Here is a 27,561-nt window from a genome sequence, read left to right on the forward strand (position 1 = left end):
ATTTCTTCCCTGTATCTTCTTTCCTGAAATAAAATTTGATAGACAATTATCACTCATTAGTCTTAATATTTAGATTAGCTGAGAAAATTAGGGATCACCTAAAGCAACAGGTATTTTGAAAGAGTGCCTAAAGTTGTTTAATGATTCTTTAACTCAACCAGTGAGACAAATTTGGAAAGGTGGTCATTAACAAAATTTGTACATATAAATCCTATGCTAAAGTAATAGAGGACTAGGTAAAGGATATCTAGACTAGAGGAACAAAATTAAAAGAAGTTTCAAAGAAATAGTCAAAGGAATGCTCAAAAAATAAGTTTTCTATGTGGATAACATGACAAAAATAAGAATCATTGACTGTGTATCATGCATCTCACAAGCTTGACTTGATTTGATGAAACAAGACCTTATTGTAATTAAGAACCAAAAATTTCATTATCCCTCAACATAGTGAAATGCCACTTGTCATCAAAGCTTTCCTAGATTATGAAGTCAAGTGTGTTTCGTAATCATCCCAGTCATCACTATAGAACAAAATTATGCTCACTCAGGAAAGACTGTCACCTCAACAATGATATATTTCATCTTTTAATTGTATTTTAGATTAAATTTATGTTAAGTGTTAAATTTTTTGAGATTTAAAAGGACTCCTTGACCTTCTTTAAAATAGTTATTTTAAAGAGTTGATTACATTCAAAAATTTTAAATACGTATTCAAATGCTATGGTAAAGGATCCTTTGGGCTTAGAGAAACTACAATACTCAAAAAAAAAAAAAAAAAAATGAGAGCTAATTTTGGGAAGTTGTAAGTCTATGAACATACAATTTGTTATACTTGGAGTAAGAAATTGTTATAGTCTATGAGTTATAATTTGTTTTTATTATGTGTGAGTTTTATAACTATTTTAAGTGTTTGATTTTTTATTGGTGATTATTAGTAGATAATTGGAAGGATCATTGAATTATACTTCTTGATATGATAAGATAGCGTATGTTCTGGTTTTTGTCTTGTGAAGCTTGTACAAAAGTTGTTATTTCATGACATTTAGTTATGGAATGTTTTCTTTTCTTTTCAAATTTTGAATCTTATCTTTTCTTTGCTTTCTAGTTAAATGCATACCAGTTTCTAGATTTTAATTCAAAAAAGGATATTCTATCTTAAGAGGGAGTTGTTCCTCCAAATTTAAGAGGGAAGTGATAGCCAAATAAATTACCCAGTTGTTGGTAATGGATGACTTCATAAATGAACATATAGAGTTTAAAATTACAAATTTTAAGTAAGGACAAATTTGTTAACTAACATTAGTTAAAATGTTCCAAGGATATTAATAACTAATTGTGTGATGTTTGAATGATGCTTGTAGATGTGTTATTTAAACAACTTTAAATATAAGAGAACAATAATAAATTGTGCAAACATGTGATTAGCCATCTCAAAATGATTAGTAGAATATGTGAGTGTCAATTGAAGTTGAATTTGAATATTTAATTTTTTTTGATAAAATTAATTAATTAATTATAATTAAATTGAACTAACGTGATAGAGCGTACATTTGTAATGATGATTGGTGCAACTTGTATAGGATTCCTTCCTTCCTCGGACCACATGATCTCACTTATAATGTAGGAAGAGCTCATCCACCTCTACATCCACATGTACAAGATTTTGAATTATCTTTAAGATTGTAATTGACCAAGACTAGTGTCATAAGGTATGCATTACAATGGTGATCATTGCCACTTGCACAAAACTCCTTCGTTAGATCACATGCTTCCTTTTACAAAGGAGTAGCACACCACTCACATCCATAAACATAGAGTTCCTTACATATTATCATCAAAATTATGATTGAACGAGACTTATATAATAAGATATGCAAAGTAATAATGATAATAACAACTTACACAAGATTTCTTCCTTACTTAGTCCACATGCTTTTCCACTAAAAGTAGAGTACACCTCTCACATCGATGAACACAATATTCTCCATTATCTTAAAGATTGTAATAGAGCAAAGATTCCTTACACAACAAGTATTTCCTTCCACATGTTTTTTCATCAAAAGTAGAGTACACCCTCACATCAATGAACACAATATTCTTCATTATCTTTAAGATTGTAATTGAGCAAAGATTCCTTACACAAGAAGCTTTTCCTTCCACATGCTTTTCCATCAAAAGTAGAGTACACCTCTCACATCGATGAACACAATATTCCTGATTATATTTAAGACTGTGATTGAGAAAAGATTTCTTACAGACTGTAATTGAGAAAAGATTTCTTACACAAGAAGTTTTGCCTTCCACATTCGAATACACCTCTCACATGGACAACCACAATATTTTTCACTTGCTTTCCAATAATCGCAAGTTGGGGATGAGTAAAGGTTTCTAGAAATCTTAACTCGTCAATGCAATATAAATACCTAATTCCTTAAAGCTTTCTCCTATCAAATTATGATCGCTTACACTAAGGAAATTGGGTGGAATAAGAGGCGAGACAAAGGCCAAAGAGTACGAAAAGTGAAATGAAATGAGACAAACCTTGTCAATTATATTTCTTCTGGACTCCTCCCGTCGTCCACATTGAATCATCCTCTAAATAGCTTTGTTCTCGTCTGTCTTTTTGTCTGGTAATATTATGGAGAAATTACTTTGTTGGCATTGTATTTTCGATTCTAACGACAAGCAATTTTTTTGTGAGTTCAACTATAGCGAACTAGCTTCTTGTGTATTCTCTAAATAGGTTGAGTCCTTGATTGTGGACCATTATGTACCATGTTCACAAATATATTCTTCAGAATTTGATCTTGTAATGTATGTAATTATGTAAATTTTATGTCTATTTTGTTCTAAAGATTGGTGCTATTCATAAAAATCTTTAGAGAATTTCTAGATTGCTTGGGGGCAAATTTTCTTAGGTCATCACTAGTAATATGCAATTATAGCATTTCATTGATCAAAACTTACATGACGGAACACGCATCATGAGTTACGACTGACATGATATTCTTCCGTCGACCACATGATTTCATTTACAAAGCGGGCTCCACCTCTCTCGTCTACAACACTGCATCGTGATGGCGATGGTTTCTACTTGTGCAAGATTCCTCACGACACATGATTTCCTACCGAGTGATTATCCTTAAGGCTAATACTCTTATTTAGAATGTTCTCCAATAATTGGACTGGCAGGCTAATGAATGGCCGAAAGCTTTGCTTGCCGGTAATTTAGAATGTTCTCCCTTTCTTGCACGCGTTCTGCCATGCAATCTACGCTTTTGGTCACTAACTCTGCTGCCCCCTCTCCTCTTTTTCATGTATCCACACTTCGTCTCCTCACAACCTCAACAAGAAGCCTTTCTTCGTTGTTCTATCTTTTATTCTTTCTGTCTTCAGTTCTGTTGGAAGTGGATTCACTCTGAGAGGGGGTGAATCAGAGTGAGTGAAATGCAGACTCAAATTAAATAAATAAAATACTGAGCAATTTTGTGACAACTTGAAATTAATGAGTGTTAAAACCAATCTCTAGAGATTCAGACCAAAAACTTTATTAAAGCATATGAAGTTGATTATCCAATATGTATTTTGAATAACTTTTGTCATGTTTATAATTATAACTGATTTTTGCAAATGGAAATATAACTTGAGCAGTTTTTAAGTAATGCAGAAAATAAGCAAGACATGATTTGTGAACAGCAAACCATATACAAAACTAAGGTATCGGAGCATTAACCTTAATTAAACAGATTGAGACAAACATAAACCCATAACACAATAGATTTCATGAGTGGAAAACCCTCTTGGGGTAGAAAAACCACTCGGCAATAAATTTCTTTTTATTAACTCAATGAGCACCAACTCAATACACTGCATTTAGAAGACGCAGAATTCAAGGAGCACCCACCCCTATATCTCACAACATCTATATAGCATCTCAAGTTACAAGAACTGAAAAACTTATATCTACACTATATTAGTGCATCTACAAATTTACCAATGTATGAACGAGATTTCCAAACACAATGATATGGAATAATCTCAATTACAGGGTACTGTTATAACCGTACAATACATCTCTCTAAGTGACTGTTTTAATAAAGGCTGAGAATTCAATATATACAGTCTTATTTTCAAAGTATACCTCATAAAAATATATACACTCTATTACACAGAAATCATCATGTTTTCAATTCGTACTAACATACACCTCTCCATTTCAACAAAAAGTCTTCATAGTCTATTGAAAGAACTTCAACATTTATAACCTTAAAAAAAAACAGTTATGATATTTCTTTCAAATTGCCATTATACATATATGACATTATATCTTCTGAAGAAACCCTCGGAAACAAAAGATTCCCAACCCTCGGTTAGGGTTTGATAAATAACGGAAAGTAGTTTTTGAAAAAACGAAACCATGTACTTAAAAATATAATGACATTCTGCAACTAAACCAAAATGAAATTCTTTAACTATACTAACTCCATTTATATGCGTTGAAGAAAACTGTAAAAACATTCTTCTTTTGATTTTCCATTTCAAAAAACAATTAACCATTTTCCAAAAGATTTTACCTTTTAATAAACAGAATAAAACAATGGTACCTGTGAAACCCCTAAAAATCTATAGCAAATCCCACTGAAATCGACAACCAAGACCACCATTCCAATTGTTTGGCTCTATGGATTGACAATATGGATTGACAACTAGATTCCGACCACAATATGCCCTGTAACTGCTAGAACGGAACTCATGGCGGCAGCCTGTTAGGGTTTGCAATATAACAAAAACAAAATTGTCTCTTGCTTTACAAGAAAATGCCAAGTACTTTGTCATATTGAAGTGCATTTTTGATTCCATAAAAATATGTCACTTAAATGCCACACCACATCAACCAAACACCAGCTCACCTCCAAGTCATCGGGACCCACATCTCAATTGCCGACAACACTATACAAAGTGCTTTTTAAACCACATGACAATAGTGCAGTTCTTAAGCATTTAATGTTTCATAACATTAAGCACTAGAGCCTCTGTGTAAAGTGAAAGGAATATGCCATGACAACTGACATTTAACCAAAGCCCCATGATGTCACCCTTTTTGTCGTCAAGGACAACCAAGGGACAACAAACTCCCCCTTTGTCCTTGATGGCAAAAAATCATGTCATCATTGACTTTGAAATGCAAATAAAATACCATTGAGACAAAAACTACAAAATGCAAAGTGTCAATGCCAGACAAAACCACTGTCAATAAGCATGTAAGCCAATAATACCAAATGTCAATTTGTCACCTGTCATCTGTCAATACCAAAAAAAAAAATGGATGCCAAGAATCCCATATGTCATTTGTCAATAGCCAAGAATACCAGTTTGTCATAAACAATCAAGAATGCTGTCAAACATGAAAACCACTGTCAATACCAAGATGAAAGTACTACCAAATGCCAAGAATGTTGTCAATTATGAATGGAATACTATGTCAATATCAATTGTAATTATGTCAAAAATACAAAATGCCAATATACTGATCTGTCAATTTCAAGCCTATCAAAAATGCAAAATGCCAATATACATATCTCATGAATACAAATACCAATGCCAATATATTGATCTCATGAATACAAATACCATCTGATCTGTCAATGAAAAATGCCAAATGCCAATATATCATCTCATGAATACCAAATACCATCTTAGCTGTCAATGATGCTTGATGCTTTCTCCCCCTTTTTGACTCAAGGACAAAGGACAAAAACATCAGAATACTACTTGTGGAGAGCAAAGCTGCCCCTGATTGAAGTCAGGAATTTAAGAAAGAGTAGATTGAAAGATGACTCCCAACCTGTCCCTGAAACATTCAAATGCTTCTTTAGACAGATCTTTTGTGAAAATGTCGGCTACTTGTGCTTGAGAAGGCACATTCAAAATATGAAATTCATTAGCTAACACCTTTTCTCACAGAAAGTATAATTTGATAGCAACATGTTTAGTGCGAGAATGCATAATAGGATTCTTAGAGAGATTGATGGCACTAGTGTTATCACAGAAAATGGGAATGGGTTTGATAACTGAAATACCCATATCAGCAAGTTGATGAGACATCCAGGTTAGCTGAGTACAACAAGTAGTTGCTGCAATATATTTAGACTCTGCAGCAGATAAAGTGACACAATCTTGCTTTTTACTATGCCAGGCAACAAGACAATCACCTAGAAAGAAGACTACACCACTGGTGTTGTTTGGGACTTGTAAAATTTGATAATCTGGTTCGAATCAGCAAGAATCAGAATATCAGAGGTTTGCCTATCTTAAGTAAACCTTTAAACTCAATTTGTAAAGAGTGTTTGAAAGGTAAACAAACAAAAGTGTCTTTCAAATCTAAAGAACACTCTTCCACATGACCATTACAGATTGTTCATATAGATTTGTGTGGTCTTACAAGGACACAGTCAATAGATGGAGAAAAATACTTTATGCTCTTTGTTGATGACTATACCAGAATGGTATGGGTCACTTTTCTTAAACACAAATCTGAAGCATTTGACAAATTTAAGATTTTAAAAAAGATAGTTGAACGTGAATTTGATCTGAAATTAAAATACATAAGATCAGATAAGGGTGGTGAGTTTACATCACAAGAATTCATAGATTATTGTGAAAGACATGGCATTAAAAGACAATATGTTTCTGCCTGAACACCCCAACAAAATGGAGTGGTTGAGAGAAAAAATAGAAAAGTCAAAGAAATGGCTCACACGATGCTCAATGAAGCAAATGTACCAGATAGGTACTGAAAAGAAATTGTTCATACAACAGTTTACATTTTGAATCAAGTACAAATCAGGGTAAAATCTACCTTTAATCTATATGAACTTTGGTATGGTAAAGCTGCTTCTATTAAATATTTTAAGATTTTTGGATGCAAGTGCTACATTAAAAGAGACGAAGAAAATCTAGAAAGCTTTGATACTAAAACTAATGAGGGTATCTTTCTTGGATACTCGACTCATAGAAAAGCTTATAAATGTTTCAATAATAGGTTGAATAAAATTGTTGAGAGAGTTAATGTAAGATTTGATGAGCAATTGCTTCTTAGTGATGATGTACAGGATGTTGAGGAGGATACACCAATAGACTTGATCAAGCTCCTAAATCTGTTGAAGCAAAAATAACAAATGTAGAGAGTGCATCTAGTCCCAAAGATGCATCTAGTTCTAAAACAGAAATTATTGTACATACACCTTCCACAATCATTACTAAAAGACGTCCTTAAAATCAGATTATGGGTGACATAGATGCAAGAATCATGACTAGGAGAAGAGAAAAAACTGATGAACAAGCTCAAATGGCTGAGCATTATTGTTTGGTAACTGATTTTGAACCTAAATTCGTCTCAGATGCATTGATTGATGATTGTTGGCTAAATGCAATGAGAGATGAAATCAATCAAATAGAAAAGAATAAAACCTAGGAACTAGTGCCTAGACCAAATAATAAAAATGTTATAGGGGGAAAATGGATTTTCAAAAACAAACTTGATGAATTTGGTAAATTTGTTAGGAATAAGGCACACTTTGTCTGTAAAGGCTATGCACAACAAGAAGGTATAGATTTTGGTGAAAAATTTGCACCTGTTCCTAGGCTAGAGTCAATGCGAATATTTCTTGCATATTCTTGTTATAAAAAATTTAACGTCTATCGAATGGATGTTAAAACAACATTCCTAAATGGTTATCTTGATGAGGAGGTGTATATGGAACAACCAGAGGGGTTTGTCTCTACACATAAATCTGATTATGTATAGAGGTTGAAAAAGGCTCTTTATGGCCTTAAACAAGCTCCAAGAGCTTGGTACTCTAGATTGGATGCCCACCTTACAACAAATGGATTCACTAGAGGTGGAGTTGACTATAACTTGTATGTCAGGGTTGAAGGTAAGGATATTTTAGTTGTTGAAGTATATGTGGATGATATTATTTTTGGTAGCAATAATGATTCTTTGTCTAAAGAGTTTTCACAACTCATGAAATCTAAATTTGAAATGTCCATGTTGGGTGCATTAACCTTTTTCCTTGGTCTTCAAGTAATGTAACTTGAAGGGGGCATATTTTTCTCACAAACTAAATATGCAAAAGAAATGCTTAAGAAGTTTAGCATGATAGATTGCAAATTAGTTAGCACTCCAATTGAGATTGGCTGCAAATTGACTAAGTTTGATGATTCTCTTAAGGTAAATCAATTAGAGTATAGATAAATGATAGGCAATTTACTATATTTAACTACATCTAGACCTAATTTAATGTATGTAGTATGTCTAGTTTCATGCTTCCAGTCTGCACCTAAACAATCTCACTTGATTGTTGTGAAAAGAATATTTAAGTACATTCAGGGTACATTAGACTATGGTTTATGGTATCCTCGGAAAAACAATTTTTTACTTGTTGGTTTCACTGATGCTAACTGGGTTGGTTGTATGGATGATAGAAACAACACCAGTGGTGTAGTCTTCTTTCTAGGTGATTGTCTTGTTGCCTGGCATAGTAAAAAGCAAGATTGTGTCACTTTATCTGTTGCAGAGTCTGAATATATTGCAGCAACTAGTTGTTGTACTCAGCTAACCTAGATGTCTCATCAACTTGCTGATATGGGTATTTCAGTTGACAAACCCATTCCCATTTTCTGTGATAACACTAGTGCCATCAATCTCTCTAAGAATCCTATTATGCATTCTCGCACTAAACATGTTGCTATCAAATTATACTTTCTGTGAGAAAAGGTGTTAGCTAATGAATTTCATATTTTGAATGTGCCTTCTCAAGCACAAGTAGCCGACATTTTCACAAAAGATCTGTCTAAAGAAGCATTTGAATGTTTCAGGGACAGGTTGGGAGTCATCTTTCAATCTACTCTTTCTTAAATTCCTGACTTCAATCAGGGGCAGCTTTGCTCTCCACAAGTAGTATTCTGATGTTTTTGTCCTTTGTCCTTGAGTCAAAAAGGGGGAGAAAGCATCAAGCATCATTGACAGCTAAGATGGTATTTGGTATTCATGAGATGATATATTGGCATTTGGCATTTTTCATTGACAGATCAGATGGTATTTGTATTCATGAGATCAATATATTGGCATTGGTATTTGTATTCATGAGATATGTATATTGGCATTTTGCATTTTTGATAGGCTTGAAATTGACAGATCAGTATATTGGCATTTTGTATTTTTGACATAATTACAATTGATATTGACATAGTATTCCATTCATAATTGACAACATTCTTGGCATTTGGTAGTACTTTCATCTTGGTATTGACAGTGGTTTTCATGTTTGACAGCATTCTTGATTGTTTATGACAAACTGGTATTCTTGGCTATTGACAAATGACATATGGGATTCTTGGCATCCATTTTTTTTTTTGGTATTGACAGATGACAGGTGACAAATTGACATTTGGTATTATTGGCTTACATGCTTATTGACAGTGGTTTTGTCTGGCATTGACACTTTGCATTTTGTAGTTTTTGTCTCAATGGTATTTTATTTGCATTTCAAAGTCAATGATGACATGATTTTTTGCCATCAAGGACAAAGGGGGAGTTTGTTGTCCCTTGGTTGTCCTTGACGACAAAAAGGGTGACATCATGGGGCTTTGGTTAAATGTCAGTTGTCATGGCATATTCCTTTCACTTTACACAGAGGCTCTAGTGCTTAATGTTATGAAACATTAAATGCTTAAGAACTGCACTATTGTCATGTGGTTTAAAAAGCACTTTGTATAGTGTTGTCGGCAATTGAGATGTGGGTCCCGATGACTTGGAGGTGAGCTGGTGTTTGGTTGATGTGGTGTGGCATTTAAGTGACATATTTTTATGGAATCAAAAATGCACTTCAATATGACAAAGTACTTGGCATTTTCTTGTAAAGCAAGAGACAATTTTGTTTTTGTTATATTGCAAACCCTAACAGGCTGCCGCCATGAGTTCCGTTCTAGCAGTTACAGGGCATATTGTGGTCGGAATCTAGTTGTCAATCCATATTGTCAATCCATAGAGCCAAACAATTGGAATGGTGGTCTTGGTTGTCGATTTCAGTGGGATTTGCTATAGATTTTTAGGGGTTTCACAGGTACCATTGTTTTATTCTGTTTATTAAAAGGTAAAATCTTTTGGAAAATGGTTAATTGTTTTTTGAAATGGAAAATCAAAAGAAGAATGTTTTTACAGTTTTCTTCAACGCATATAAATGGAGTTAGTATAGTTAAAGAATTTCATTTTGGTTCAGTTGCAGAATGTTATTATATTTTTAAGTACATGGTTTCGTTTTTTCAAAAACTACTTTCCGTTATTTATCAAACCCTAACCGAGGGTTGGGAATCTTTTGTTTCCGAGGGTTTCTTCAGAAGATATAATGTCATATATGTATAATGGCAATTTGAAAGAAATATCATAACTGTTTTTTTTTAAGGTTATAAATGTTGAAGTTCTTTCAATAGACTATGAAGACTTTTTGTTGAAATGGAGAGGTGTATGTTAGTACGAATTGAAAACATGATGATTTCTGTGTAATAGAGTGTATATATTTTTATGAGGTATACTTTGAAAATAAGACTGTATATATTGAATTCTCAACCTTTATTAAAACAGTCACTTAGAGAGATGTATTGTACGGTTATAACAGTACCCTGTAATTGAGATTATTCCATATCATTGTGTTTGGAAATCTCGTTCATACATTGGTAAATTTGTAGATGCACTAATATAGTGTAGATATAAGTTTTTCAGTTCTTGTAACTTGAGATGCTATATAGATGTTGTGAGATATAGGGGTGGGTGCTCCTTGAATTCTGCGTCTTCTAAATGCAGTGTATTGAGTTGGTGCTCATTGAGTTAATAAAAAGAAATTTATTGCCGAGTGGTTTTTCTACCCCAAGAGGGTTTTCCACTCATGAAATCTATTGTGTTATGGGTTTATGTTTGTCTCAATCTGTTTAATTAAGGTTAATGCTCCGATACCTTAGTTTTGTATATGGTTTGCTGTTCACAAATCATGTCTTGCTTATTTTCTGCATTACTTAAAAACTGCTCAAGTTATATTTCCATTTGCAAAAATCAGTTATAATTATAAACATGACAAAAGTTATTCAAAATACATATTGGATAATCAACTTCATATGCTTTAATAAAGTTTTTGGTCTGAATCTCTAGAGATTGGTTTTAACACTCATTAATTTCAAGTTGTCACAAAATTGCTCAGTATTTTATTTATTTAATTTGAGTCTGCATTTCACTCACTCTGATTCACCCCCTCTCAGAGTGAATCCACTTCCAACAGAACTGAAGACAGAAAGAATAAAAGATAGAACAACGAAGAAAGGCTTCTTGTTGAGGTTGTGAGGAGACGAAGTGTGGATACATGAAAAAGAGGAGAGGGGGCAGCAGAGTTAGTGACCAAAAGCGTAGATTGCATGGCAGAACGCGTGCAAGAAAGGGAGAACATTCTAAATTACCGGCAAGCAAAGCTTTCGGCCATTCATTAGCCTGCCAGTCCAATTATTGGAGAACATTCTAAATAAGAGTATTAGCCTTAAGGATAATCACTCGGTAGGAAATCATGTGTCGTGAGGAATCTTGCACAAGTAGAAACCATCGCCATCACGATGCAGTGTTGTAGACGAGAGAGGTGGAGCCCGCTTTGTAAATGAAATCATGTGGTCGACGGAAGAATATCGTGTCAGTCGTAACTCATGATGCGTGTTCCGTCATGTAAGTTTTGATCAATGAAATGCTATAATTGCATATTACTAGTGATGACCTAAGAAAATTTGCCCCCAAGCAATCTAGCAATTCTCTAAAGATTTTTATGAATAGCACCAATCTTTAGAACAAAATAGACATAAAATTTACATAATTACATACATTACAAGATCAAATTCTGAAGAATATATTTGTGAACATGGTACATAATGGTCCACAATCAAGGACTCAACCTATTTAGAGAATACACAAGAAGCTAGTTCGCTATAGTTGAACTCACAAAAAAATTGCTTGTCGTTAGAATCGAAAATACAATGCCAACAAAGTAATTTCTCCATAATATTACCAGACAAAAAGACAGACGAGAACAAAGCTATTTAGAGGATGATTCAATGTGGACGACGGGAGGAGTCCAGAAGAAATATAATTGACAAGGTTTGTCTCATTTCATTTCACTTTTCGTACTCTTTGGCCTTTGTCTCGCCTCTTATTCCACCCAATTTCCTTAGTGTAAGCGATCATAATTTGATAGGAGAAAGCTTTAAGGAATTAGGTATTTATATTGCATTGACGAGTTAAGATTTCTAGAAACCTTTACTCATCCCCAACTTGCGATTATTGGAAAGCAAGTGAAAAATATTGTGGTTGTCCATGTGAGAGGTGTATTCGAATGTGGAAGGCAAAACTTCTTGTGTAAGAAATCTTTTCTCAATTACAGTCTGTAAGAAATCTTTTCTCAATCACAGTCTTAAATATAATCAGGAATATTGTGTTCATCGATGTGAGAGGTGTACTCTACTTTTGATGGAAAAGCATGTGGAAGGAAAAGCTTCTTGTGTAAGGAATCTTTGCTCAATTACAATCTTAAAGATAATGAAGAATATTGTGTTCATTGATGTGAGGGTGTACTCTACTTTTGATGAAAAAACATGTGGAAGGAAATACTTGTTGTGTAAGGAATCTTTGCTCTATTACAATCTTTAAGATAATGGAGAATATTGTGTTCATCGATGTGAGAGGTGTACTCTACTTTTAGTGGAAAAGCATGTGGACTAAGTAAGGAAGAAATCTTGTGTAAGTTGTTATTATCATTATTACTTTGCATATCTTATTATATAAGTCTCGTTCAATCATAATTTTGATGATAATATGTAAGGAACTCTATGTTTATGGATGTGAGTGGTGTGCTACTCCTTTGTAAAAGGAAGCATGTGATCTAACGAAGGAGTTTTGTGCAAGTGGCAATGATCACCATTGTAATGCATACCTTATGACACTAGTCTTGGTCAATTACAATCTTAAAGATAATTCAAAATCTTGTACATGTGGATGTAGAGGTGGATGAGCTCTTCCTACATTATAAGTGAGATCATGTGGTCCGAGGAAGGAAGGAATCCTATACAAGTTGCACCAATCATCATTACAAATGTACGCTCTATCACGTTAGTTCAATTTAATTATAATTAATTAATTAATTTTATCAAAAAAAATTAAATATTCAAATTCAACTTCAATTGACACTCACATATTCTACTAATCATTTTGAGATGGCTAATCACATGTTTGCACAATTTATTATTGTTCTCTTATATTTAAAGTTGTTTAAATAACACATCTACAAGCATCATTCAAACATCACACAATTAGTTATTAATATCCTTGGAACATTTTAACTAATGTTAGTTAACAAATTTGTCCTTACTTAAAATTTGTAATTTTAAACTCTATATGTTCATTTATGAAGTCATCCATTACCAACAACTGGGTAATTTATTTGGCTATCACTTCCCTCTTAAATTTGGAGGAACAACTCCCTCTTAAGATAGAATATCCTTTTTTGAATTAAAATCTAGAAACTGGTATGCATTTAACTAGAAAGCAAAGAAAAGATAAGATTCAAAATTTGAAAAGAAAAGAAAACATTCCATAACTAAATGTCATGAAATAACAACTTTTGTACAAGCTTCACAAGACAAAAACCAGAACATACGCTATCTTATCATATCAAGAAGTATAATTCAATGATCCTTCCAATTATCTACTAATAATCACCAATAAAAAATCAAACACTTAAAATAGTTATAAAACTCACACATAATAAAAACAAATTATAACTCATAGACTATAACAATTTCTTACTCCAAGTATAACAAATTGTATGTTCATAGACTTACAACTTCCCAAAATTAGCTCTCATTTTTTTTTTTTTTTTTTTGAGTATTGTAGTTTCTCTAAGCCCAAAGGATCCTTTACCATAGCATTTGAATACGTATTTAAAATTTTTGAATGTAATCAACTCTTTAAAATAACTATTTTAAAGAAGGTCAAGGAGTCCTTTTAAATCTCAAAAAATTTAACACTTAACATAAATTTAATCTAAAATACAATTAAAAGATGAAATATATCATTGTTGAGGTGACAGTCTTTCCTGAGTGAGCATAATTTTGTTCTATAGTGATGACTGGGATGATTACGAAACACACTTGACTTCATAATCTAGGAAAGCTTTGATGACAAGTGGCATTTCACTATGTTGAGGGATAATGAAATTTTTGGTTCTTAATTACAATAAGGTCTTGTTTCATCAAATCAAGTCAAGCTTGTGAGATGCATGATACACAGTCAATGATTCTTATTTTTGTCATGTTATCCACATAGAAAACTTATTTTTTGAGCATTCCTTTGACTATTTCTTTGAAACTTCTTTTAATTTTGTTCCTCTAGTCTAGATATCCTTTACCTAGTCCTCTATTACTTTAGCATAGGATTTATATGTACAAATTTTGTTAATGACCACCTTTCCAAATTTGTCTCACTGGTTGAGTTAAAGAATCATTAAACAACTTTAGGCACTCTTTCAAAATACCTGTTGCTTTAGGTGATCCCTAATTTTCTCAGCTAATCTAAATATTAAGACTAATGAGTGATAATTGTCTATCAAATTTTATTTCAGGAAAGAAGATACAGGGAAGAAATGATGTTTTAATGCATGAAGATTGATGAATCTAATGTAACAATAGAGTTTATCTTTTCTTGGAATTGGAAATAGGATCCTTTTGTTCATGTAACAAGGTTGAGTCCTCACTTATGGACCATTCTCGTGTTCACAAATATATTTTTCAATATGTTAATTTTGATCTTGTAATTTATATGTCTATTCTTTAGTTTCCCAAATTTATTGATGTCTATTATGTGCTAAAGATTGATGGTATTTAAGAATATCTCTAGAGTGCTGCTAGATTTCAAGAGGGTAAAATTTCTTAGGTTATCACTAGGAAAACACTAGTCTTAGTATTGTGTTAAAGATCAAAGGTATAAGCAATGAATAAGTGTTAGTTAGAACAACTATACATATTTTAATTTGTTTTAGATTCTCCAATGAAAATGTTTGTAGGATGTTATTCCTTAAATACAATTTAATGATATATGAACGATGTTTAATGATATGTGAATGATGCTTGTTGATATGAGGATGAGTTGTTTGAATATAGTTGATATGACTATAACTGTACATTGATTAGTACGCAAAATAATCATGATTCCTTACACTCTTTTATACATTTTATTCCTGCCATTTCCTTAATCCAACATGAAGATATAGGGGGGAGGGACCAGTAGTTGTATGGGGTCCAATAGTCGTTATAGCAATTGTGCATATAATATCCAGTTTTGCAACATATTTATATTATATATGTAAATAAATAACCCACATGTAAATAAAAAAAAATTGCCAAATGTTGATCAAAATGGACCAATACTTGAACATAACAGAACCTATAAACGTTATATAAAAAATGAATAAATACATTAATTAACAAGTGGAATAGATCATTTTTTGTTTCAAATAAAATATCATAGCTATCCACTATAAGTGTGTCATTTATAAAATAAGATACTCGTTTAAACAAGTACTATTATCATAGTGTAAAAATATTATTCTTATGTGTACAACTATTGGGGTAGCAATGTATATACATTGCAGTATTTCATATTACTAATTTGTCTTATCACAAATATAAAAGGTGAACACAATAAATACCTTTTTTTTCTCCATGAAATGTGAGGGATTGTCCAAAGATTTAAGTGTTCAACAATTGGTCCCTTTGTGTTCATATAAGTTTTATTTTATATCACAATATGTTGTTTTTGTGTTCAACTAATGCTCCTTTGGTGTTGGATATAAAAGTTAGAGATAACACACATTTATGATTACTAATAGGTAAGTTATATTTTACATAAAAATATGATATTATATTAATTACAAATTATATTTTTTAATTCAACAACTAGGGATTTTAGATTAGGTTTTGGTCGAATATTTAAAAAGTCATTTTTTTGACACTTCGCACTAGACGTGTTATTTTGATAGCTTGCATGATAAGTCATGCCTTCAAACCTTAGTTGTAGATAGTTAAGTATCCATATTAAATTTCTAAAAAAATGGAAGCCTTACGATATTCCATGTGTCGGCTACATGTTGACGAAGTTAGCCCTAACGACTACTGGTCCCAATCCCCTAGAAATTATAAAGAACATAATACTATTTGTAGATGTTTTCCTTTTGTTGATGCATCGACATGAGTGAAGTATAACCATGGATTCTTGTAAGTGAATATGAATGTAGGTTTAGCACTATGTACGTATCTAGTGCATGGTAGAGATAGCTTGTAGAGTTAAAGAAAACTCTATTTTGTGGAATTTACGTAGTATAGAAATCTAGTATATTCATTTTATGTTATCGTTGCAAGCGGAAGATCTTCAGAATGAAGTAATGAACATATATTGATATACAAGGAAATAGAATAATTATATCCTTCAGGTTTTTCTAAATATTCCAAAGAAAAAAATAGATTTTGGTGTAAAATTTATTTTACTGAGATAGTCCTTGAAATATAGATTTTCTTTACTATTCAAACTGTTTATCTGAGTCAGACTGTAAATTCATTACTAATACAATTAGCTATGATGTCCTTGAAGTAAGATAATTCCTATTTTAATAGTTCTGCATAAACCTGTGGGGGATCTACAATGGATCTACATAATAACTCCTTTAAGGGTAAGGATATGAGTCAAACACCTTAGCCACCGCAAGAAACTATGCAGCATCTCATTTCAATCTGCCCTGCCCTGTATAACGATAAAGTTAGTTTCAGGGGAAATAAAATAAATACAAATATAAATAGATAAACCAAGAAGTGGGATTCGATTCTGAGTCAACCAACATAATGTTGCCGTGTGATGCATGAGCCTCACCGCCATGCTTTGCGGAACTCTCTGTTCCATCGTGGGAGATCCACCGCTCATGCACAACCATCAACCGATCAAGGCATACGTAGTTTGTTTAGGTTAATTTTAGTTTTTGCATGAGTTACTTGTTCCCAACTAGTCTTTGCATTCACATATTCAGTTGAGATTTTTTCTGTTCTTCCAAACAAAGCATGTTGTGCATGCATGTAGTTAGCTAAATAAGGTGCATGTAATTATTGGAATCTCCACATATGTTTGACACTGCATGTATTGCAGAAGTTCTGTCTATCAACTGCATTCAAAATAGAGCTTTCTTCCAACCGTTCTTTCAACCACTCCACCGCCATACTAATCTGTCTCCCCGAAACACATTTCTCACATTTCTTACTGTTTAGTACTCTGGAAATTTCCACAATCATTTATTTAAGAGGCTCATGTAAATCGTTCAAAGTAAGCAATAAAAATAATCTGTTTTGAAGTGCAGTTTTGTCTTTCCCCTGTTTTTCCTCTGTTTCTGCCCCCTACAGTTTGGTATCAGAGCAGATCGAATCAGGGAAGATAGTTGCCAAAGGAAGATCCGTGGTGACAATTGTTGGCAAAGATAACGGAGTGGAAGTCATTGGTTGTTGAATCAAGCAAAGGAGAATTTCAAAAGCGGAAGTGACAGTCAAGATCAGAGATCGCAGATTGTGATCTATGCAAAGTCATTGTACAAGACAAAGTTATGAATCGCTAAGTCTAAGGGAGACTATGGTTTAGTTGCTGTTTACAAACTGTGTTTGCAGAAGAAGCCCGTGGGTCTGTAAAAGGATTATCATCGAATTAAGATCACGACCGCAACTGTTAAGACATAAATTGTGAAAAAGTGTATTGTTTGTGAAAGGAAGTCTGAGTGCGAACACTTTCAAATGTTAAGTCTAGCAAGAGAGGTGATGCAGAAATTTCTTACAAATTTTAAAACTATTGCAAACTAGATAAAAAACATATTAAATTAGATTTAAGCAAATGAAACCATAACATCAGATATACGTGGGAAAACCCTTTCGAGAAAAAACCTACACTCCAAAAGCCAGACTCAATTGTATTATTCAGCAGCAATAATAGTTACGATACAATGTACAGAGCCAATGCTCTTCAGGAGTAGCTACAACAGAGATTTCGAGAATAATTCCAACAACATAACAACCCTTCAACTTGTCTCATCCAAAACCACTAAGGCATCAACATATTTATAGAGCTCATCACAAACTGATATATGCTTATGGTTTCCAAAACCAACTCCAAAGCACAAGAGGTAAGTTGTGTCACAAGCAACACCTTGCTAATCCAATGATACGTTGCACATAGCAACTTCCAAAGAAACAACACCTATCTCTTCCATAACCTTCATCTTGCCAAATGCATTGTAAGTACAACATAGAAGTTACCATGACCAAATAGGTGTCTTCCTTACCTCACACTACTTGTCAAAAGTGAACTCAAATCATAAATACAAACTATCAAAATATAACTCTCCATGACTCTTCCACCGAACTAGAAACCGTCATAATCATAATAAGAAATTTTATCATAATCTCAACATAGAAACTTATGACACTAGTTCTTAAAAGATATTAGGACTTCCAAAGTGGAATGAAAAATAAAACAAATAATTAAATTAGCATGTTTGGACTCTAAGGTTGTGACACCTTAATCCCAACAGTTTGAAGGTATGGCATTAATTATGAATCAACTTACGATTCTAATATTTTCTGATAAAAATTATGATAATTGGGCTTTTAGGATAAAGTTGACATTTGATTCATGTGAGTTATTAGAGATAGTTATAAATGGTTATACTGAACCACAAGATGAGTCTACGTTGATTCCTGATGATAAGAAAAAGCTTGAAGAAAATAAGCAAAAGAATAAAAGGGCCTTGCAGATAATTGGAGAAGCATTGGATGATTCAGTTGTTGGAAGGATTACACCAGCCACTCTAGCCAAGCAAGCATGGGACATCTTAGAGATAGTTAGGGTTAGAGTTATGATTATTGATTGAGATAGGGCTAGAGTTAGGGTGAGGGGTAGGGTTCAATTACAATTAGGATTATGGTTCAATTAGGGTTATAGGATAAGTATTTGATTTTAGGTAATATAATTAAATGATTATATTAACCCTTAATGTAAACCTAAATTAACTCTAATTCTAGTCGTAACTCTAATTGAACCATAACCCTAATTTAACCCTTTAATGATAATTGAACCAAAATCCTAAAGCTAATGTAGTGTTAATCTTCAATTTAATTGAATGCTAACCCTAATTGATACCTAATTCCTAATTGTAATTCTATTTTTAACCCTAAGTCTCATTCTACTTGTAACCCTAACTTGACTGAAACCTAATAGTAAGACTAATACTAATTAAACCCTAACCCTAGTCTTAATTGAACCCTAATTATAACCTTAATTATAATTTAACCATCCCTAAATCAACTATTTCTTCTACAACCCTAATTCAACCCTAACCCCATTGCCAAGTAGATTCTAGCCCTAACCATAACCCTAACTCTAATTGATCAAATTTAATTCTATAATAATTTATATGTTGTTAATATATATACCATACATATTAATATTAAAATAAAAAATCTCCAAAATAAAATAAAAAATATTATCCAAGATAATATATTTCTCTTAACAACTCATTAACCCACCGAAAACAAGCATCATACAATAAAATATTAGTAGTCATTAGGGCTAACTTCGCCAACATGTAGTCGTCACATGGAATATTGTATGACCTCCATTTTTTTAAGAAATGTAAAATGGACACTTAACTATCTACAACTAAGGTTTAAAGGCGTGACTCATCATGCAACTCATCAAAATAACACGTCGACTGTGAATTGTCCAAAAAATGACTTTTTAAGATTCGACCAAAACTTGATCTAAAAGTCCCTAGTAGTTGAGTAAAAAAATATCATTTGTAATTAATATAATATAATATTTTTATGTAAAATATAACTTATATGCAGCTTAAATGGACCAAATTCCTATTAGTAATCTTAAATGTGTGTTATCGTAAACTTTTATATCCAACACCAAACAACCAATAGTTGAACACAAAAAATTATTTGTTGTTATAAAAGAAACATGTTATTATATAAAATATAACTTATATTCAACACAAAGGGATCAATTGTTGAACACTAAAATGTTTAGACTATCCCTCATATTTCATGGGAAAAAATAAGGTGTTTATTTCCACATGCATAATATGTTCAAACATTTTAATACTTAATATAATGAAACAAAAACCAAGCAAAATGCGAATCGTAAATAATTTAATATTGAGAATGAAGTCATTCCTTTTTTCCCTATTTAAATTCACTTCATAAATTTTTAAAGCTATATTTGGTTTATCATCTCACCCGATCGTGACTACCTTTGCTTTAGGAAGATTTGGCTACTTTATTTCCTAAACAAACCTTGATTTTTATTTATCAATGCTTAAAAAATTGAGGTGCAAAAGTGGTCAACCTAATACCAAAATTTGTGTGACTTATTCATTATTATTTTCTTTTACCATTTATATATTGAATGTATTCAATGTCACTTTTAATGGGCCATGACATTCTTTTGTCTTATTAATAGATATTCTAGAATATTAAATATTAAAATAAGTAAGAGTTATTCAATCATTCAAAAATAGGTAGATTTTTTTGTCTACAAAATAATATTATTCAACTTTTTTCATTTCATTTTATAATGATGTGTTATTTTATTTTTTTTAACTTACAACAAAATCTATATGTTGCTAGGCACACTTGACAACTTTACAAATGCAAACTCTTCAAACAATAAAAGTTAGGTCCAAAAATTCCATGTTTGTTCGCTTGTTTATTTCTGTATAAGTTTATTTCCTCATATGCATTGCACTATTTTATTATTGCTCACTCGCAATTTTTTTAATATGTAAATTTTAAATATGCAAAAATAAGAATAAAATACATTTTAATTTTACTATTGTATGTAATTAATTTTAGAGTCACTATATTTCATTCTTCCAATGTTAAAAAATTGGACATTAGTATCTACTTTATTATGTGAGTGATATTTCTATGTCACGTTTTTCTGTTTTCAATTGAATATTACAAATTTTAAATATTGATATCTTTAATATATAAATTTTATGATTGCATTCCATATTTAAGATTTATATTTATGGAAGAACAACCTTAATCTTAATTTTTTTTGTATATTAATAGATTAATGACATTTGGCCACAATGTACAAAGTGTATGGAAGAATGACTTTCTATGTAATTGCCTCCAATCTAGCAATTTACTTGATAGATAAGTTGGCTCCAATCTAATGATTTACTTCACTCCTTCAAGTAATGTAATTGAATGGGTTGGTGCAATTTGAAATTGTTTTCATTCTTTCATATACATTGCAAATATTTTTTGGGCACACTATGAAACACTAATTATATTTTTTATGTATATATACACTACAATTTCTAATATATAAAGCTAGCATTCCCTTCATTGACTTGATATTCAATATTGATAATTGATCTCTACATGACAAATTCTTAAAATAGACCAAGATTTTTCTTAAACCACCTTGCACACCTCATCGAGGTATCCATTATATAACATTTATAGGTTTTCTTGTGTTCAAATATTGGTCCACTTTCACAAACATTTGATAATTTTTTTATTTACATCCGAATTATTTATTTATAATATATAAGATAAATATGTGTCACCCTATACAACTACTGGCCGCTCTCCCCCCTTGCCTCGGACGCGTCTATTCTAGCTCCAAAACGATCATACGGATTGACTAACACACATGTTAGTTGTGCGTTTTACACCGTCGATTTTACAATTAACGGCTGCGATTGACTAATCTATCGCTAACATGCTGTACAAAAAGTCCGTTTTGAAACCAGAATAGATGCAGCCCTCTCCCCCTAGCAATGGCTACGTAGCAGACAAAATGGCCTGCCCATGCCATGCCCCTCATGCCATCAGGCCAATCATTCCTAGGACCATACAATCCGTTACATCTGCCAGTTACATCCATCCTACAATCTGTCACATCCGCCAGTTCAGTCCTGCTCATTGCGGCTTTACATTTTTTTCATTTATTATGTTTTTATTTTTTTAAAGTTATAATGAGTAAAATAATTAATATTATAAATAATAAATTATATATTTAATTTTTTTATAATAATTTATATGTTTAAATTTTTAATTTCTACTACTTTATCTTGTTTTTTCCATTTATTATGTTTTTATTTTTTACAAATTATAATGAGTAAAATAATTAATATTATAAATAATAAATTATATATTTAATTTTTTTATAATAATTTATATGTTTAAACTTTTAATTTATTTTAATAGAAAGTATATTACAATATATAATTAATTGTAAGATATATATTATATGTAAATTTTAATAATATTATTTTACAAATATAAGTAAACAATAGTTTATTTTTTCTAAATATATTTACTTTTTAAATTAAAATAATTAATAGATTTTAATATAAAAAATAAATAAGTAAATTTAAAATATAAAATAATTAAATGATTTTAACATAAGAAATAATTATATGGTGTTTGATATATATTGCCATCGAAATCAATAGTAAGTATAAAATTATTTATTTGTTAGGTTAAAATCACTCACTTAGTTATTTGTTAGGTTAAAATCATAAATAAGTAAATTTAAAATAAAAAATAATTAAATGATTTTAACATAAGAAATAATTATATGGTGTTTGATGAGTATCAAATTAGTTATTTGTTAGGTTATTTGTTAGGTTGAAATCACTTAGTTAAAATCACTCACTTAGTTATTTGTTAGGTTAAAATCATAAATAAGTAAATTTAAAATAATAAAATAATTCAATGATTTTAACATAGGAAATAATTATATGGTGTTTGATATATATTGCCATCGAAATCAATAGTAAGTATCAAATTAGTTATTTGTTACGTTATTTGTTAGGTTAAAATCACTTAGTTAAAATCACTCACTTAGTTATCTGTTAGGTTAAAATAAAATCACTTAGTTATTTGTTAGGTTAAAATCACTTAGTTATTTGTTATGCTAAAATCATTTAATTATGGTGTTTGATATATATTGCCATCGAAATCAATAGTAAGTATCAAATTAGTTATTTGTTACGTTATTTGTTAGGTTAAAATCACTTAATTAAAATCACTCACTTAGTTATTTGCTAGGTTAAAATGGTGTTTGATATATATTGCCATCCAAATCAATACTAAGTATCAAATTAGTTATTTGTTACATTATTTGTTAGGTTAAAATCACTTAGTTAAAATCACTCACTTAGTTATCTCTTAGGTTAAAATCACTTACTTATTTGTTAGCTTAAAATCACTTAGTTATTTGTTATGTTAAAATCATTTAATTATGGTGTTTGACATATATTGCCATCGAAATCAATAGTAAGTATCAAATTAGTTATTTGTTACGTTATTTGTTAGGTTAAAATCACTTAATTAAAATCACTCACTTAGTTATTTGTTAGGTTAAAATGGTGTTTGATATATATTGCTGCAATTTTAAAATAAAAAATAATTAAATGATTTTAACATAAGAAATAACTATACGATTTTATTATTTCTTATGTTAAAATAATTAAAAAAACGTAATTTTAAAATAAAAAATAATTAAATGATTTTAACATAAGAAATAACTATACGATTTTAACCTAACCTAATAAATAAGTAATTTTATAATAAAAAATTATTAAATAATTTTAACATAATTTATTATTTAACATAATTTTAACATAATTTTAAATGTATAATTTATTATTTATAATATTAATTATTTTACTCATTATAACTTTTAAAAAATAAAAACATAATAAATGAAAAAAACGTAAAGCTGCAGTGAGCAGGATGGAACTAGCTGATGTGACGGATTGCAGGACGGATGTAACTGGTGGATGTAACGTATTGTACGGGCCTGGGGCCTGATGGCATGAGGGGCATGGCATGGGCGGGCCATTTTGTCCGCTGCATAGCCATTGCCCTTTGTTGTGGCCCCTCGTACTATCCCCCACATTGGGTTCCTCATTGAAATCGAGAATTCTATCCGTTCTCTCCCATCGGGTGTTGTGGAGGAGGTGAGGCAAGATTGTGTCATAAACCTCAGACGTGCTAAGCCTCCCACTCGTAACATTCCTAAAGCTAAGATTCTTTCCTATAAAAATCTTATGAGTAATAATGACTTGATTATTTCCAAAACCGACAAAGGAAATGCCACAATCATTATGAATAGACAAGACTATGTTTCCAAAATGTTGGATCTTCTCTCTGATGCCAACAACTAAAAGATCCTCACCCATAACCCTTGCTCCAAAATCATTAAAAAAGTCAAAGTTGTCATGTCTAGTTCCTCATTTGATGTTGACACCAAGAGGCAACTTCTACTTTCTTAAGAATTCACCCCTCGCATCTATGGGGTGCAAAAAATTCACAAAGAAGGAATTCCTTTAAGACCTATTGTTAATGCCATTGGCTCACCCTTGTATAATTTATCCTCTTTCCTTGCCAAATTCATCTCTCCTTTGGTGGGTAAATCTAATTCTTTCGTCAAGGAATCCTCCTTTTATCCAATTTATCAAGGACACCAAATTGAATAATAATGACATCTTGGTGAGCTTTGACGTTGTCTCCCTCTTCACCAAGGTTCCTATTCCAGACTCTATTTAGATCATCAAGTGGAAGGTGAGTAATGAGATTGCTTCTTTGGTTGAGTTGTACTTAATATCTACCTTCTTTTCCTTCCAAGGAGTAATCTATGAGTAGGTGGATGAGGCAGCTATGGGTTCCCCTCTCTCACCAGTTATCACTAATCTCTATATGGATTTTTTTAAGGAGATGGCCCTCATGTCTTCCCCCCTTAAGCCACATTGGTGGAAGCGTTATGTTGATGACACCAATGTCTGTTGGCCTCATGACCTTGACAAATTGGAAGAATTTCATACACACATCAACTGCTTGGCCTCTTGTATCAAATAACCAATTGCCTTTCCTTAATGTTTTTTCTTTTTAGGAAGCCAGATGGCACCCTGGATCATCGTTTGTTCCACAAGGCTACGCACACTAATCTCTATATCCACTCCTCTTCCCACCACCACCCTAGCCAAAAATTTGGTATCCTCAAAACCCTAGCCCTGAGAGTTTATCGGATTTGTGACAATGATCACTTAAATCAAGAGTTATCTCATCTTCGCCAAGTCTTCAAATTGAATGGGTATTCTAAAAAACAAATATCTAGGGCCCTCAACCAAACCAAATCCTATTTCTACTCTGTTTCCAAATCCAATTCTTCCCATCATTCACTTTCTCTATGTGCTTCTCTTCCTTATGTTGAAGGCATCTCTCAGAGAATCTCTAAAATCCTTATAAAAAGGGGTCTTTGAGTGGCCTTCAAACCTTTTCGGTCTTAAGGAAGAAGACTTCCCATCTTAATGACTTCAAGGATATTCATTCAGAATTAGGTGTCTACAAAGTGGTTTGTTCTTGTGGGATTCCCTACATAGGTGAAACAAGCCACTCTTTTTACAACAGATTTAAAGAACACAGTGCTGACATCAAGCATGTCTGAGTCCACAAATCGGCCTTAGTTGAGCATTCCTCCTCCACCAAACACCACATTTGTATGGAAAATTCTCAAATCATTTCCAAGGAGGACTTCTACAAAAGGAAACTAAATGAGGCCATAGAAATTAGCAACCACTCCACCAACCTCAATAGTGATGAGGGATGGGGTTTACGTCCTTCTTAGTCCCCCCCTTTTGTCCTTCATCAATGGCCTTAATCATCCTCCAAGCCGAGCTCCTCTTTCTCTCCTTGGCTCGTTCCTCCTTCCCCCTTCCCCTCTCCTCCCCTCTCTTGTGTCCTTTCTCACCCCCTCCCCTCTTTCTTTAGCATATATATATTGTATGATTGCATCGATATACATGCATACATGCATGCACATGTAATATAAATTTACATATATTTATATATTATATATGCATGCATATATATAAATAATCATACACATTTAGAAATGTATATGATTATATAAATGTATATAATCATAAGAATAATGATTATAAACATTTATGTATTCTTAGTTTTATATTCATATATATATATATATATGTATATATATATATATATGTATGTATATATATATACATACATATATATATATATATATATATATATATATATATATATGTATCTATGTATGTATGTATATATATATATGTATATATGTATATATATGTATATATATGTATGTATATATATATATGTATGTATATGTATGTATACATATGTATACATATGTATATATACATATATATACATATATGTATATATATGTATGTATATGTATGTATATATATGTATGTATATATATATATACATATATATACATACATATACATACATATATATACATATATATACATATATGCATATATGTATATATACATATATATACATATATGCATATATGTATATATACATATGTATACATATGTATATATACACATATATACATATGTATACATATATATACATATATATATACATATGTATATACATATATATACATATATGTGTGTGTGTGTGTGTGTGTGTGTGTGTGATTATTCAACTACAAATGCATGTATATATACATTCATATATTTATATATGAATAATCATATCTATATCTATATATATATATTACAAAGTATCTTGTACTTCTCCTTCTTGTACGATGTCTTATATTCATGATGAGTAATATGATTTATGATTGTCTATATTTTGAAAAAATAATAGATTGGTCACAAGCTTTCCCTATAGAAAATTATGTTTATTCTTTTAATTAAATTAATTAAATATTGAGAAAGATAAACCTTATATAATATCCCTCTTATGCTATAAGGATAAAAATTATAAGTTAGTCTTATTAATGTTATTTTGGAGTTCTTATGTTGCATACAATCTTTGAATTTATGTATTATTCTCTAACACAAACTCCCAAGTTCTTTTTCTACATCTAGCCAAATGGTATTAACTCTATTCTTCTCCTTTAATTTATGTAAATTAATTTTGGGCACTAATATTCCACCTACTATATCAAATGCAACCTGTAGATTCTAATTACAATCTACCTACTAAACAAATTCATTGAATTTCTTAATTCAAAATATGCCACCAACAATTCCAATGGCTAGATTGATGATCCTTGGTATATTCATTCATAAATTTCTTATAACTTTATCATCTCAATTTTCCTTGTGTGTGTTGCTTCCCTATGAACAATCATCCTTACTTGGATTCTCCTACATCATTCTACCTAAGTAGGAAAATTTGTTCATGATCCTCTCCTAGTACATGGGTTCTAATTAACATTCTATTATACTATTAAACTAAGTGATATTTTTATACATTTAGTTGGGTTTCATCTTCCACTCCGTGCCCTCTTTATCCCATGAGATACTCATTTTGTTCTTTCTTCTTCAATTCTTCTTTAATGCA

Source organism: Cryptomeria japonica, chromosome 5, assembly GCF_030272615.1.
Source record: "Cryptomeria japonica chromosome 5, Sugi_1.0, whole genome shotgun sequence".
NCBI classification, from domain to species: Eukaryota; Viridiplantae; Streptophyta; class Pinopsida; order Cupressales; family Cupressaceae; genus Cryptomeria; species Cryptomeria japonica.